The sequence below is a fragment of the Pongo abelii genome, chromosome 21, assembly GCF_028885655.2.
Source record: "Pongo abelii isolate AG06213 chromosome 21, NHGRI_mPonAbe1-v2.0_pri, whole genome shotgun sequence".
In the NCBI taxonomy this organism is placed as follows: Eukaryota; Metazoa; Chordata; class Mammalia; order Primates; family Hominidae; genus Pongo; species Pongo abelii.
This window is the reverse complement of record NC_072006.2, coordinates 4,795,017-4,811,587: the sequence shown is the minus strand read 5'-3', so window position 1 is coordinate 4,811,587 and position 16,571 is coordinate 4,795,017. Positions and strand designations below refer to the sequence as shown.

General features: G+C 41.1%; 1 protein-coding gene across 5 annotated transcripts in view; it reads right to left on the bottom strand.

The window, feature by feature from the left end:
- Positions 1 to 16,571, bottom strand: part of SNAP25 (synaptosome associated protein 25) — an 89,003-nt gene that overhangs the window by 46,147 nt on the left and 26,285 nt on the right. The window contains exon 1 of one of the 5 annotated variants that reach the window (XM_054541542.2): positions 11,033 to 11,491. The gene's annotated coding sequence lies outside the window, so the exon portion shown is untranslated. 5 annotated transcript variants of the gene reach the window in all.

Genomic DNA, 16,571 nt, shown 5'->3' with positions numbered 1-16,571 from the left:
GGACATGATTCATTTATAAGATGGAACACTGGATCAGGTGATGTGCAAATTCTCTTCCAAACCTGAGGTCTCTGGCTCTATGAAGAAAGCCAAGGTGTATGCACAGTGTTGATGACACAAACCCAGGTCCTTTCATAAGAATGGGTTCTGGCTGGGCACAGCGGCTCATGCCTATAATCCTAGCATTTTGGGAGGTCAAGGCAGAAGGATTGCTTGAGGCCATGAGTTTGAGACCAGCCTGGGCAACATGGCCAGACCCATCTCTACAAAAAATTTAGAAGTTAGCCGGCATGGCAGTGTGCACCTGCAGTTCCAGACACTCGGGGGGCTGAAGTGGGAGGATGGTTTAAGCCCAGGAATTAGAGGCTGCAGTGAGCTATGATCACATCATAGCATGCCAGCCTGGGCAAGAGAATAAGACTCTGTCTCAAAAAATGAAATAAAAAAATAAAAAAAGTCCTGATTAGCTGGTCCTTTAAAATGGTTCCTCAGAATCTAATTTCACCCACAAGACTGTCATAGAGATTAGAATGCTGATGGACCTAATTCTTTCTATCCTCCCATCCTTTTTGGAAAAGGTTTACCGTGCTGGAAGAAACACCATCTGCTCCTCAGTATTACAGGATCCACTGTGGAAACAAGAGAGACATTTCCTAAGCCAGCAAACTCCCAGGAAGGAGCTGACTCACTTGCAAATTCTGCTTCCATGGAGGTGAGAGAAACAAAAATGCCAACTTAATTGTTATTCCTCAGATTAATCTAATAATCTCATATCAAAACACATGGGCATTCACCCTGGACTTCATCATTATTATCACCTCTGCTGAATATATATATATTTTGCCATACTCTGCCATATATATATCTTTGTATATATATAGCCTTAGATAACAGTTCTGCTATGTCCCTCTTTGAAGAAACCAGGACCTATGAACACAATCCCACTCTGAATAAACCTACTGTATACCAACCTACTAAGAAGTTAAACTCTCTGGAAAATTATTTGCTCTAGAAGTGAATTCACTGCAGGGTTTCTTTAAATAGCAAAGCTACTAGCTTATATTCTAGAATTTTATAGATCATTGTGGGAGTACTTGACACAGAGAGGGGTAACAAAAAATAGAAAAACGTCCGTGGCCAAAGTGTCAGGAGTCCCATTTGATGGCAGAAGAACTCCACATGATGATCAAGTGTCTCTGAAGTGATTGTGGGAGTCAATGGTGGCAGAAGACTGATTGGTAAAATTGGATTTACCCAATATCTAATTGCTTAAGGTAAGTAACTACTGTGACTGTAACTACCCTAGTGTGTAAATTTGACTTCTCCAGTTACTCAGTTTGGCATTCCCTGTCATTATCATGGAGTGGATGTAAAAGGCACTTGGATTAGACCTCGTGGGCAAAGGGCCTGGAGATTTTTGTAAGCCACACAGACTGCATGTTCTGAGAACATCAGAAGAAGGAAGCATATTGTGGCCAAATGCTAAGATGTTGTTGCTGGATCAATCACCACTCAGGATGAGTTTTCTAGGTTCACTTCTATCACTAAATCCATGTTTGATCATCGACAGTTTTCAAGGTACCCTTTCAAAAAGTTAAAAACATGAGTCTCATAAAAATATAGGAGTATGTGATGAAGATTTATTAACTCATTAATGAGAGAGCCAACAAGATGGTAAAGCTGGTTCAAAGAGAATTCATACATAATACTGGAATAAGATTACTAACTGAAATACAAAGCTGGTTAATATCTTACAGAGCAATAAAAGTGTCACTTTTGCAGTTGTTTTTTCTATCACACAGGAATCATTTAAATTTCCATGACATGAGAATCTCTAAATTAACAAACATGTAACTTCACAGAGTCTGGACCCTGATCAAAAGTTAATAGTATGTCAAAGACAGAGAATGGGATAATCCTTGAGTGGGCCCATTAGATGACCAGTATGTCAAATGAAAGATGTGCATCAATTATTTTGCTTTATTTCCAAGTTATGGATAATTTTTCTTAATAATACAAACAGGTAAGGTTTTCCTTGGGCACTATTCTATGAAATTTGCTGGCAACTAGCAGGTGAACTTTTTCTTTTTTTTTTTTTGAGACAGAGTCTCACTCTGTTGCCCAGGTTGGAGTGCAGTGGCATGATCTTGGCTCACTGCAACCTCTGCCTCCTGGGTTCACGCAATTCTCCTGCCTCAGCCTCCTGAGTAGCTGGGACTACAGGTGCATGCCACCATGCTGGCTAATTTTTTTGTTTTGTTTTGTTTTTGAGATGGAGTTTCGCTCTTGTTGCCCAGGCTGGAGTACAATGGCACAATCTTAGCTCACTGCAACCTCTGCCTCCTGGGTTCAAGCGATTCTCCTGCCTCAGCCTCCCGAGAGCTGGGATTACAGACATGCACCACCACACCCAGCTAATTTTGTATTTTTAGTAGAGACGGGGTTTCTCCATGTTGGTCGGGCTGGTCTTGAACTCCCAACCTCAGGTGATCCGCCCGCCTCAGCCTCCCAAAGTGCGGGACAGGCGTGAGCCACTGCGTCTGGCCCATGCTGGCTAATTTTTGTATTTTTAGTAGAGACGATTTCATCGTGTTGGCCCGGCTTGTCTCGAATTCCTGAACTCAAGTGATCCACCTGCCTCAGCTTCCCAAACTGTTGGGATTACAGGCATGAGCCACTGCACCTGGCCAGGTGAATGTCTTTTTGCTTCGGAAGGCTAAATAAATATTTATTCTTTCTCCAAGTCTTCTCAGTGAAGAATTGTTTTTTTCCTTTTTTAAATCATATGCCCATAGTTCTCAAATCTGGAGGGGTGCATTTAAATCTCCTGGGGAGCTTTAAAAAAATCTTGATGCCCGGGTGACACCCCAGACCAATTCAATCAGAATCTGAGAATGAATACCAGGATGCAATATATTTAAAGCTCCCCAGTGACTTTAATGTGCAGCCAAGATTGGGAACCAATGTGCTATTCAGAATCAACATACATGTGTATGCCTGCATATACATAAATTTATTTGTTAAAGAATCAGATACACACATATTATCCTGTTTTTTATAGTTAATTACATTATGAAAATTTTCATATATTAGACATTGCTCAAATGACATTTTTAATGACTGCATGATGTTCCCTCACATAACATATTAAGATTTATTTGGCTAATCTCCTGTTACTGGATGTTTAGAGTTGTTTTGTTTCCTCTCTCCTCTTCCTTCCCCATCCTTTCCTTTCCTTTCCATTGCCTTTCTTTTTGCCTTTGTAAGTTAGGCTATCATGAACATATTTACACAAACATTGCATTTACATCTTGGATTATTTCCTTATAATAGATTCCCAGGAGTGGATTTACAGGTCAAAGAAAATAAATTAATGACAGCTGAGGTATATTACCAACGTGCTTTCTACAAAGGCTCATCAGTGTATATTTTTAACTTGTGATTTCCTCAGTATTTTATCTGTAAAATATTTGCATTTTCCAAAATGAGTTAAAAATTCATTTTTTTCTAGTTTTCTCAGTGGTCATATTTAATTCAACGTTTTAATCCAGCTAAAATTTGTTTTAGTGTACATACGGAAAGAATTAAAGCCCTAATTCTATATTTTTCCAAACAGCTCCTTTTTCAACATCATTTATTGAATAATTCATTCTTTCTCCATTAGTTTATGACTCAAAGAAGTTTAAAATAAAATATGTAGGTTAATTAATGGTACTTCGTAATAGTGGATAGACTCGAAAGATGCACAGGAAGAAGGTTTCAACTACTAACAAACTAGTTTAAGCACATTCTTGCCTAAATCTTAGCTATTATTATTTCTTAGAGATACCTAGCTCTGATTTTAACTCTTACTCATTTATAGAACACTTAGGTGTTGAAAAACAACCCAAAGCTCATCCTCTCTAAGATGGCTTTAATCTGTCTGCAAGCAGCTTGTAGCTTTGCCAGTAACAGGTCTGCCTAAATCCATCTGTTCTACTTCACATGTTCTCCCTCTGAAACATTGTTTATACCCTTGCATTATCTACGAATAAAGGTTTTTTTACATAATGTTGATTGATTACCAATTCTGAATGTAATGGAATCGATTTTTGTAAGTTTTGTTATTATGCATTTATTTCTGTTCTTATAATAATCATAGTCTCACTGTTCTGTGCTTAATAGCCCTATATAAAATCTGTAAATGAAGCCCAAAGTTATCAAAGCCATATTAACAAAGGGAAAGGAGGCTAGAATTTTTAATTATGTCCAAGAAAACAGAAAAGCATTCAATAAATGGAGGACACAAATCTTCTAACCCACATGATTCCTGTGTTAAAAATCACAGGAAAGGTAGATTTGCCTACTAATCTTTTTAATGAGTTGTACTTCATTAGTAACTCTAGTACTCAAGTTGTACTCTTTATCAGCTTTCTTGGGCCCCAAACCCTACATTTTGCATCTCCTATTGCCCGGTAGTGTTTAGACCACAGTGAATTCCCACCCCAGAACCCTGAGTTGGCAGAAGAAATAAATTGTGTGTGTATGTGTGTGTGTGTGTGTTACTGTTCCAGAAACTTGGAAGAACTTACCCTGACTCATTCACCCTCTCCCACCTAGTCTCCATATAGCTCAGAGTTATTTGCCCATTGGAAGGAAACACGCAAGAGGGTGGACAACACTTAAGAGTGTCACTTGTGGCCAGGGGAGCAAGCATCGTTTGATGGCCGTTTAAGCAATCAAAGTTTGAAGTGCTTTGCCACACCAGTGAGTCTGTGTAGTACCATCCAGTCTTTTGGAAACTTGGCAGGTTGGCTGTCACAACCGTTATTCTTATCCGTGGGCCCACTTGGACCCTGGGATTTGGCAAACTCCAAAAGACAAATTTGCAGATATTTTTCTTACCCAAAGTCTAGGCTATGGGCTGCCCTGATGGCTTGGGGAGAAGGGATCCCTCTATATCATTTCAAGTACCTTAGCCACAAATGGCTGGGCTCAGGAGTCCCATTGTGTCCCATCAATCATTTTACTTCAGATGAAGAAACAGTTGGAAGGCACAGGACCCTTTTCTATGGTGACTGAGCTGAAGAGGGAAGCTAGGGAGATTTTCCCTGAGGCCATTGAGACACAGGCAGGCTATATCTGTTTTGGAAGAAGTTCATGAGGCTCCGAGACTGCCCAGTGCTTTAAAAAATAATTTTCCAGACCTGAGGCAGGTCTGCGTCTCCAGCACTTTGCCCTGGGGGAACTGTTTTTTCCTTGGAGGATTTGAATTGCTGTTTTCTCCATTTACCGCAAGGCCTGTGTCTTTCCATCTGGTTTCTCCTCCTGCTCCCAAAGTGTTTACAAAGCAGGTAGCTCAGGATAGGGCAAACTGCTCAAAGTTCTGTGTTTCTAAGAACTTCAGAGCAGGACCGTCCTCCTTTGGGATTCCATAAGCTACCTGCAGAGAGGCTCTTCTCTAGTGGAGGTGGGAGTGTGGGGGAAAAGGAGCTCCTCCTGGGTTTGCTGCTTCTAAGAGCCAACCCTGAGCTAAGAGTCTATGTGCAGGGAATTTGTTGAGGGAATGCTCCGGGGGGAGATCAGGAAGGGCGTGGTGGAGATAGGTCAGAAAAGGGGAAGATGCCAAGCAAGGGGGGTGTGCCAGCATCAGCATCATCCTCCATGGAGCTCTGGAGTCTTAAATGCACCTCAGAGCATGCCTCACCTCCAGGAGAGAGAGCTGGGCTTTGCACACTTCTATATCAGTCAGTCATTGGCTAAAGCCACTTGTAGGGTACAAAAACTCCCAGCCATTTCTGGTCTCTGTATGGATGAAGCAACTCTCTGTATGAGTAAAATCATAGATTGCCTTTAGCAGCAAAACATGCAGAAGCTATGCAATGGGCTGGTAAAAGGGAAAAAAGGGATCTCATAGGAGACCCACAGTGCCTGCTAAAGGAACCTTCCGGGGATAAATCTTGTAGCTCAGGCTGAGCAATGCCCCAGAACTAGGAAGCAGCCATCTTCCCCAAAGCAGGTGGTAAGCCATCTGTGGGCTCTGTGGGAGGAGGAGGGCACATCCTGCGTAGGGAACCCTGCCAGTCAGCAGGGTGGAAGGTCTGGCTAGGCCACCCTGAGAACTGCCCGGTCAGCCCCTTTGTGGGTGTTAACAACTTTTTTCCAGCCCCAGGGTGTGTGTGACATGTAGATCACAAAGTGTATAAATGTCATTAAACTACATCTACAACTGCCAGACAGCTTGTATTAGTACCCCCAAATACACCTTTGGAGTTATTGCTGAGTGACACCGCAAAGGGGAATTGTCCTGCATATAAAAATTACATTTTCAAGTCTCATCATTTTGAGAAGTCCACCAACACTCCTCAGGCTTGCTGAATGGGACCCTTGGCTGACTGACCGCTCATTCACAGGTGCTCATAGTAACAGGGATGATCCCTGAGCATGTAGAGTCCTCCCAGCACTGTATAGATTCTGGTATGTGATAACTCAGTATCATAGTCCCACCACCAGCTCTATGTGAGGTGGGTGCCTTCATCATTCCCATTTTATAGATAGGAAACCAAAACACAGAGGGGTTCAGTAAGTAGCCTACAGTCACATAGCTAGTAAGTGGCAGAATCAGGATTCGAATCCAGAGTCCTCATCACTGAGATACAATACCGTGGACAGAGAGCCCTAAGAGCTTATGAGATTCTGGATGTGAAGAAGCCAGGATTCCATCAGGATTCAGTCCAAGGCCTGGTGAATCCAAGTCTAAAAATTAGGACCTGCTTTAGCTCTCATATACTCCTCGCAGTTTGTAGCTGAGGAATCAGAAAAAAGGTAAAGACAAGTGACCTGATCAAGAACACAGTTCTGAGTGTCCTTAGGATCTCATCCCTGGTCTATGATATTTTTTGTCTCATTGTCTCTCATTCACATAGCTCCTGAGCTACAGTGCTCCTTGGAAATGATAATTAAGAACAGTTAACCTTTACTAGGTCCTTAATATGTACCAGGTGCTGTGCTAAGCACCCAAATGCATATTTTTATTTAACCCTAGTAATACACCTATGAAACAGAGATCTATTATTATCTCCATTTTTTTTTTTTCAGATGGAGAATCTGAGCCTCAGGGAGGTTTAAATATTTTGCCTAAGGTTATAAACTTACTAAGTGGCCAAAACTTAAACCTCTTTGAGTTGAGAACAACTACTTTAATTAAAGCCAAGAAAAATTATCTAAAGCTTGAAAGCTAAAAAAATAAAAAAGGATGAGGAAATTCTTTTATATCATATTGGAACATTTTCTAATAGGACTGCCTGGGGATTAGCTAATTTTTTAGGGGAATGTAACTTGTTTGGGCTTACTATTTTTTTCTAACAGCTTTATTGAAGTATAAAGAACATACAACGAATGCACACATTTATTTCAAAATCTGTTAAATTTTAACATATGTATATTGCCATGAAACCATCACTACAATAAAAGTAATAAACATGTCAATTACCCTCAAAAGTTTTTGTTATTTACTCTTGATTAGAGACCAGACTGACAAGTTAGATGTTGCTTTATACAAGATTGAGCACATGACTTTCATCCAGTAAAGAAGCAAATGATATCTCTCTGGTAGAAAAGATAATCCCAAGCATTGTAGTTGTATTGCCTGGAGGGCATTAATCAGTTTTGAACCCAATTAAACAAATTTTTTTAACCTCCCTTTCCTGACTGACCATATAAATCTTTGTTCCTCAAATACTCTGTGAACTGACTTGATCTGCCTACTGGTTTTCTCACTAATGAAGTAAATAAATCTCTGACATACAGTCACTATACATTCATATGATAGTCATGTGCTGACTCTGGAAATTATGCATTGCCTCTACTGAGTTTGCACGTGGGTGTCTCCGTATGTGTAGATGTACAAAATGTTCCCAAGAGCAAACCAGGGCACATAGGGCCTGTTAACTGGAGGGTGGTAGAGTTCCAGATGGTTCTAGAAGGTCGTGGCAGCCATATAAGAAAGCAAGCTTATGAACTTCGCTCAACCTGATTTGGCATGTGCTGCTGGAGTGACCTGTCAAACACAAATGTACAGAGAATTTGTGCCTCAAGTCTCTGTAGGTTCCTGTTCTTTCCATCTCCGCAGATTTGAGATTTCCTTTTCTGTAGCTGCACAAATATCCAAAATTTCCATCAATTCACTTTCTAGGAGGAACATATGATAGGCAAACAAGCTTTTCTGGGCCTGTAGTTCATTTACCTAGAACCTTGAGGGGATATACGATGAAAACAGAAGATCTCATGAATAACAAAAAGGAAAGACAAAAGCCACCCAGGAAAGGTTAGCCTGCTTCAATCACAAGTGCAAACATGGCTCCCTTCAAATAGATTTATGTGTTCCTTTTTGGAGGTAGGACAGGTTTGTTTAACGTTCTCCAAGGGATCAGATCTCATGCTTATTAATCATTGCTCCTTCAGGAGCATGCCTGATGAAAATGCTTCCCTACTTACTTTTACTGTAATCCTTCCAATGTCTGCTATTTCTTTTGCCATAATATCATCCCTCAACCCTTTTCCAGCCTTCCATCCAGCCTTCAAAATTCTGAACAAATGGCATCTCCTGGAGTAGGCCGGCAGCCTGGACCAAGGCTCCCTTTGGACTCCTGTGTGGTTCTCAGGTATCCTTCCCAGTATTTCTTGCTTCGTGCTACATTGGCCTCTATGTCATCTCTATCCCCCAGGAAACTGTGATAGGTCCTCAAATTCCCCTTGAAGCACAAATTCTCCAGGAGACAAAAATACTGTGTACATTCGGGTTTGACAGGTCACTCCACCAGCATCCTTTTAGTCTAAGTGCCTACCATGCAGAAAGAAGCAAGTAAGTAATTGTGAGGGCAAGGATCATGTCTCACACCTCTTTATAACATTTTTTGTTTGACATGGTGCTGGGATCTTAAATTGGAGTATACAGTCATGCGTCACTTAACGATGGGGATACCTTCTAGGAAATGCGTCATTAGGTGATTTCATCATTGTGTAAACATCATAGTGTGTACTTAGGCAAACCTAGATGGGATAGCCTACTATACACCTAGGCTATATGGTATAGCCTATTGCTCCCAGGCTACAAATCTGTTTAGCATGTTACTGTACTGAATACTATGGGTAACTATAACACAATGGTAAGTATTTGCATATCTAAAGATATCTCAGCTTGGAAAAGGTACAGTAATAATCTGGTATTCTTATCTTACGGGACCACCCATCTATCCATCATTGACCAAAATGCATAGCGCATGACTGTGTATGTTTTTTAATTGTTTCATGAAGCTTTTTGGCACCAATCTTCCTTGGACTATTTAAGGCAATATATTTCAAATTAATTTGAGCATGTTAATACTTATAGGAGAGTCCAATGAGTAATTTAAAAAATTCTTTACATACTTTGCCCATTAAGCGTCAGTATCCTAGAGACTGTGGGTTAAGATACTGAGGGTTTAAGACTAGAGATAAGTACTTTAAGGTTTCTTCCTCAGGGGACTTGGAGACCACTTGTGATCATTTGGGTGTCATTTTTGCAGGGCTTGACTAATGTACTCCAAAAATTTAGTCCCCCACAATGTGTATCAGGAGGGCTCTGGTTCTAAGCAGATGGAAGGTGATTAAAGTCTCCTGAACAGGAAATCATGAAGCCATGCCATACCTCTTCCATTTACTTACACTCAACAAGCTCTTTCAGAAATGCCCTGGACAACCAGAACCAGTTCTACTTTAACATAGTTTGTGGACTTTGATTGAAAAATAAGTTTAAAAAGTAAGTAGTTTTCTGAAGAAACTGAGTTCCCTAAGTAAGAAAATATAATTTTGAAATGGAATGACAGAATCAGAGATCTTGAAAAGGTCTGACAGTTGCAGTCAGTTTTTTTTTTCTTTAAGAAGAATGCTGCTAAAGGAGTCTAGGAATGTGGTCCAGGACAGGCAGCAGCAGCATATGCAGGAACTTGCTAGAAATGCATATTCATGAGCTCCACCCTAGATCCGCTGAATTGGAATCTCTGAGGGTGCGGCCCAGGAATTTATGTTTGAATAAGCTCTCCAGGTGATCCTGATGGTCACTAAAGTTTGAGAAGAGCAGACCTTTAGGTCTAACACTAGACCTAAAGGGTTTTAACTTTCCAGAGGGTTAGCTGTTCTCCTCGGGAAGCAAAATAATTAGCTTTGCAGGGTTCTTGTTAGACTAGGGCTTCTAAAAATCACCTGGAGAACTTATTAAAACACAGATTCCTGGGCTCCAAATCTAGAGATTCTAGTCCAGTCGGCCTGTGGTGGGGTTTATGAATCAGCATTTCTATCAAGTTGCACAGTGATGCTATTGTCTGTGGCCCGCACTGAGCAGGAAGGATGGACACCCAGAGAGCTCCAAGCTGGTCCTACATGGCTACAAAAGCTACACTCCATCTAGGCAGACATCACAGAGGCTCTGCCATCATAGGAGGGTTATTTTTTTCTTGTAAGGAACCCACCAAAATAATACCAGTCTCTTTGCTGTTAGAAAATAGCACAGAGGTCTTTGGAACTGGTTCCTGTCAATAGCTTCAACAGGTAACATCTTTGTGCCATTTTTTTTTTCTGTTCATACTTCACTTGGTGAGATTGTCATTCCTTCAGTCAGAAACAGTCACTTCAGTATCAGTATGTGGATGCTGCTGGGGGCAGGAATCCTACCACCAACCATCATGGATGGGGCTTCCCAGCTAGGGCTCCTTGCCAAGGGATTGAATGAATGAGCGAACAAATGAGTGGCTGCAATCCACATACCTCCCAGTAAAACCTGGCTCTCAGAGAGGCTGCATCTAACTTCCGAACTATCTCCTTAGCACTATAGCCTCACCAGAAGAAAGGCACGAGCTATCAAATGAAGTAAACATTGGCTGTTATTGTTTTCCATGAGAGTAAACTGGAAAATGGACATAACACAGACTTGACAAGCTGTGTGTCCATGGCCTATTTATTGAATCTTTCTGAACTTCTGTTTTTTCATCTATGAAGCGGAATTAGCAGTACATACCTTGACACTGCTGTGACCAGAGTTATTCGCAGAGTGGTTGATGAACCTGCAGTATCAGCATCACCTCCGAGTCTGTTAGAAATGCACATTCTTAGGCCCCAGACCAAATGAATCATAATATCTGGAAATGATGCTCAGCAAATTGCTTTAACAAGCCCTTCAGGGGATTCTAGTGCACACTAATGTTTGAGTAACATTGGATGTGAGGATCAATAGTACAGATTTTAAGGGTCAAAAATGCTCTGAGGAGTGGGGCTGCACTACTTTGAATGCTGGCTCTACTACTTACTTGCTGTGTGATCCCAGGAAAGATGTCTAGCCTCTCTGTGCCCCATTTTCCTCATCTCAAAAATGATTGTTGTTGTGGGGATTAAATGAACTAATACATATAGAGCAGTTAGCAGACATTCTGACACATAGCACATAACAAATGGTGTTATTGGATATTTAAATATAGATATAAACCAGGTCATGTTATGTCGTATGTATAATAAAATAATTATTCATAATTATTGCCTCTGCACACGAGATTATGGTTAATTATATTTTCCTTGTTATGTTCCTCTTTGCCTATTTTTCTGCAATTAACATGAATTACTTTTATAATCAGAAAAAAACACTATAAAATAATTTGCATTGAAGGAGGGAAAATGTTAACAGCAAAATTACATGAGGTGTTGGGGTTGGCTATAAACTATTTTATGGGTCTCCTGGGTCTCCCTGCACCCTATACCCTTCTCCTTAAAGCCAAGTATACTTTTTGTCGGCGTCTGTGCACACATGTGTGTTTGATAATTCCCATGCAATTCAGTTGGGGAGAACAACTTTTTAGGTCTCATTATCTCATAAGCATGGGCTCAACATGATTAGATTGGAGTGTTCTCCATCCGTCTTTGTATCCATGCAACCACTAGGTGAACAAACCCAGGCTAGTCTAATGGATCATGAGATACACCCTGCGGAAGAGAGAGAAATCGTCTTAGCTAAGGCACTCTAAACCAACGAGCCCTCCAGCTGATCCAGCAACAGACTACAAAGGGAGTCCAGCTGAACTCAGCCCAAACTGCTGACTTACGGAATCATGAGCTAAATAAATGAATGTTGTTTGAAGCCTCTAAGTTTTAAGTTGAGGGTCATTTGTTACAAAGCAAAAGCTAACTGACCTACTGAGTATGTCTCAAAAGTTTGCTTTCGTGCCATCATCCTCTCTCCCAGTTCTGCCCTCCATACCCTGCAGTCACATTTCTTTTCACTCTTTCATGTTAGGAGTTTTAGAGACAGTTGGACTATTGGGATGAGTAAGCAGCAGGCAGCAAGTAGAGCAGAAATGCAGCATGCTTGGAAGGCACATCAGTCATGGAAGGTGCTCGCTTCACATCCTTTACCAAAAGAAAATAGGCCAAGAGGAAAAAAGGAAACCTGACTTAATCTAAATTTTTCACATGGCATCTCAGGAACAACCAATGATTCTATTCTTAGCCTTTTCCTCTATCGAAGCTAAAATGTATTTCCAGTTTAATGCCTGTGTTGGTCTAAAAGGGAATACTGAAGTTGTGGGCTAGGACAGGAAGAACGTCACTGGTGAAATAAAATCTTGTCATTTCATTTCATTTCAGGAGCCAGAAAAAAGTTTGCTATAGGGCTGGCCCTAAATGTCATCACTGATCGGAACAAGTGGTTGTTGTTGGCACCACTCGACCACTCTGTTGTTGGTCATTGATATGAGAGCTCAGGGGCAGCCTTCTGGGAAGAACTAGGGTGTTCTCTGCAGCTTCCCAAATCCTTTAAGAAGTAAAAAAGATGTTTGCATTTGCCATTGAGAAATTGCCGGTTCTTTTCTAACTTTTGGGTCATATGGATCTTAACTGGATGCATGAGGCCATCTTCATGCTTAGAAACACCATAGTTGACATCTGTGAATCACTCACATCATGCCAAGCAGTGTCTAACTTCTTTATGTGTGTTAGTGCTCATAACAATGTTATGATCATCACCCCTTTTCTACACATGAAGAATGGAGAAACAGGAAAGTTAAATAACTTTCCCCTAGGTCTCAGGCTGTTAACCTTTATGCTAAATTGCCACTACATGCAGGACAGTGCCTGGACATAATAAATGCTCAACAAATATTGTGCCCAACGATGTGAGCCCTAACAGGAATATTGTACCCAGTAGCTGGTGAACACATCTTTAGAATGAATATTAGTGATAGGGCATTTATTTATTCTCCTCTTCTGTCCTTATCTCTCCCCTTAAAGGGCCACCCTTAGCACATCTATTCTTTCTGGATTTCAAGGGGGCTGTGAAATTAAAAGGTGGCAATTTGGTGGGAAGTTTAGGAGACTTGTCTGGAAAGTGAGTTTTTTAGCAAGCATGTAGTTTTCACTGAGGCTGTGTGTGCATTGTGGCTGAGGGCTGGGGTACTGATGAGCCCCTGGGGATGGTGGGTAGCAATAGGACTCATTCCCCTGCCACTGTCAGGGTGGCTTGCCTCTTTTCTTTCTTCTCCATAAGACGTTTTAGATAAACATCAAAATTTCCTGGGCTCAGCCAATCATTCTGTCTTCACTGATAAGGAGAACCTTGCAAGTGCAATTCCCCTCCCTCTCAATAAACAGGCAACCCCCTTTTATCTCTCTCTCCACCTTCTCCCCTCACCCCATGTACATGCACAGATGTGCGCAGGATGCGCTCACACACGAATGCACGCACGCGCACACGCGCACACACACACATACACCCACACTATCTTCTCTTTTACTCTAAACCAGGAAAATTCGATGTGAGACCCTGTCTTTGAAACATAATGGCTCAGAAATAGCTCAGACTCAGCTTAGAATCAATATGCTCTCTGTGAAGCCACTGGAATTCCAAGTTTTCCTAGCAGGCTTTAGACAGAAGTGGAGTCAACATATTCAGGCATAAAATGAATTCCAATGAGCTCCATTAAATAATGTCAATGCTTGAGGACACTCACTAGTTACCTCGGCTGAAGGGCACACAGCTTTGAAGTCTCAGACTTCAGTAAAGGTATGTTTAAAATTTCAGTCATGAAGTGAATTAAGATGCTTTTCTTCCCTGCCAATTTTGGAAGTAGAAAGATGATTTTATATGGGGACAAGATGGGACAAAGGAAAGGACAAAGCTTATGATTTACATGTGCTCTTTGGATTTCAAATATAGATGCAGTGACAAATAAGCAAGTCACGGCACCTTATCATAAGTCTAATTATAGATTTATTTAAGACACATATTGAGCACCTATTGTGTGGGAATTGTCAGTGTGTGTGTGTGTGTGTGTGTGTGTGTGTGTGTGTGTATAAGATGAAGATAGCATTTCTGTCACCCAGAAGTTTGTAGTTGAATTCTGATGCAAGACTTTGGATCTGGGCACACGCCCAGGGTGAAACTGTAAATGTGATGCTTTGAAACCCACACTGCCCCAGAAACAAAACTTTTTTTAGACCCCCCAGTTTTAAATGAACATTCACTTTCCCCAAATATAATTTGATAGCTAATCTAAATTCTCCCAATCAGAAACTTCCTTTGCCTTACGAAACTCCTGACCTAAAAGCGAAGGAGGGTGGATTTTTAACTGTGGAAGACACAGATGAGGATGTGCTTTGAGTGGTCCAGGTTCTTTTATACCGGCGATCAGTTCCAGTTATTGAAAGAGATGCCCTGCCAGCTCCAACCTCCCTAAAACCAAAGACCGACTGAATTCCCAAGGGCACATTCAGAAATTGAGAGAGCAGGATATAGACAGTGAGAGAGAGAATGAGATATTTCTCAGAAAGAAAATTTAATATTAGTTGGCTTTGGGGGAGAATGCTTAATATCAGCTGGCTTTTGTAGAGGATGCCACACTAGACTGGGAGTTTCCTTAGCAATCTTTCCGAACACCTCAGCTCTCTTTTCCTGACCCTGGCCCCTCTCTCCTGTCTGGCATATGCTTGCTTAAGATTTAACAGATGATGGCCGGCCACGGTGGCTCATGCCTGTAATCTCAGCACTTTGGGAGGCCGAGGTGGGTGGATCACCTGAGGTCAGGAGTTCGAGACAAGCCTGACCAAGATGGTGAAACCCCGTCTCTACTAAAAATACAAAAATTAGCTGGGCTTGGTGGTGCGTGCCTGTAATCCCAGCTACTCATGAGGCTGAGGCAGGAGAATCGCTTGAACCCGGGAGGTGGAGGTTGCAGGGAACTGAGACCACGCCATTGTACTCCAGCCTGGGTGACAGAGCAAGACTCCATCTCAAAAAAAAAAAAAAAAAAAAGAAAGAAAGAAAAAAAAGATTTAGCAGATGTTATGTCTCACTGGGTTCCTGCTCCTGATGAGACCCAGTCATCTTTCACACAGTCTCACAGTTTATACTTCTTGTTTATCCCACATAGCATCGTGTAGTGGTTACAAGTGTAGACTCTGAAGTCGAACTGCCTATATTCAAATCTTGGCTCTGCCACTCACTGGCTGTGTGCCTTTAGGTAAGCTGCCTCACCTAACTGTGCCTGTTTCCTAATGGGTAAAATAGTGATAATAGTTCCTACCTTGAATTCTTTTCATGAAGATGGAATGGGTTAATATTTATAAAAATGATTTGAACAATGCTGGACATATAATAAGTGCTAAGTGTTTCTTTATAATAAATAAACCTGGTGGATTTAGTTTCATAATATGTCTCTCTTTCCCAAATGTAAGTTCTAACTTACTGTTTTATGTCACTGAGGTGCATTATTGTGACCCTAGATATCAGATACACAAGGTCAGAGTAATGAAGGCAATTATTACTACGACTATTAACATGATTGATAGTGAACATTTGTTGAATGTTTGCACCATAGTCAAAACCTTATAGGCATTATCTAATTTAATCATGGCAATAACTCCTAGAAATAGATATTTGACCAATACCCATTTCTCAGAGGAGGAAATTGAGGCTCAGACAAAACTAAATAACTTACCCAAGGTAACAGTCAAGAAGTGCTGTCTCAATCCCAGGGGAACTGAGGGGTATGCAAAGTCCTAGATCATTTGAGAAAGTTTGCAAACAGTGATTGGGAACTAAGGCAAAGAGATGAGGATAGTTTGGTGGCCATAAAAATGTGTCTCATAGATTTCTGACTGATTTTCACCCACCTCTACACACGCCATACTTTGAGGGTGAGCTAGACTCAGTCAAAGATTAGAATAGGGAAAGGGAAAAATACTAACTTTACAGTGGAGAGACCTGGCAAATATGACCTTCACCAAATAACAAAGTGTAATATTACCAGTAATGTCATATGGATCTACTGTATCCCCTGACATGAAATGATGAGTAGGCCACTTTACCTTAGCTGTACTCTTTCCAAAAACCCATAACCTGAGTCTAACAACCTTAGTCTTGTTCCATTACAAGAACAATAGACAAACCCAGATTGGATGATATTCCACAGGATCCCTGTCAATGCTCCTCAAGACTGTCAAGGCCATGAACAACAAAGAAAGACTGAGGAACTGTCACAAACTAAAGAAAACAGGGGAGACATGACAATTAA